Source organism: Propithecus coquereli, unplaced genomic scaffold (assembly GCF_000956105.1).
Source record: "Propithecus coquereli isolate 6110/MARCELLA unplaced genomic scaffold, Pcoq_1.0 Scaffold576, whole genome shotgun sequence".
NCBI classification, from domain to species: Eukaryota; Metazoa; Chordata; class Mammalia; order Primates; family Indriidae; genus Propithecus; species Propithecus coquereli.
Window position 1 is genome coordinate 140,996 of NW_012151685.1, and position 386 is coordinate 141,381.

Below are 386 nucleotides of genomic sequence, written 5' to 3' on the forward strand. Positions count from 1 at the left end.
TGTCCTGCTCCCTCTCCCCTCACGTCACTTGTGAAAGCACCCAATTTCCATTTGAGATCAAATCTTTAATTTTCTTTTTTTATTTGAGACAGAGTGTCGATCTGTCACCCCTGGTAGAGTGCGGTGGCGTCATCATAGCTCACTGCAACCTCAAACTCCTGGGCTCAAGCATTCCTCCTGCCTCAGCTTCCCCAGTAGCTGTGACTACAGGCGCAGACCACCACGCCCTGCTAATTTTTCTATTTTTAGTAGAGACGGGGTCTCGCTCTTGCTCAGGCTGGTCTCGAATTGCTGACCTCAAGTGATCCTCCCGCTCGGCCTCCCAGAGTGCTAGGATTACAGGCGTGAACCACCATGCCCAGCCCAAATTTTTAATTTTAAAATTA

The 386-nt window shown here is 49.2% G+C and overlaps 1 protein-coding gene across 1 annotated transcript in view; it reads left to right on the forward strand.

The window, feature by feature from the left end:
- Positions 1–386, forward strand: part of PPFIA2 (protein tyrosine phosphatase, receptor type, f polypeptide (PTPRF), interacting protein (liprin), alpha 2) — a 160,151-nt gene that overhangs the window by 49,514 nt on the left and 110,251 nt on the right. The gene's annotated exons all lie outside the window — the stretch shown is intronic.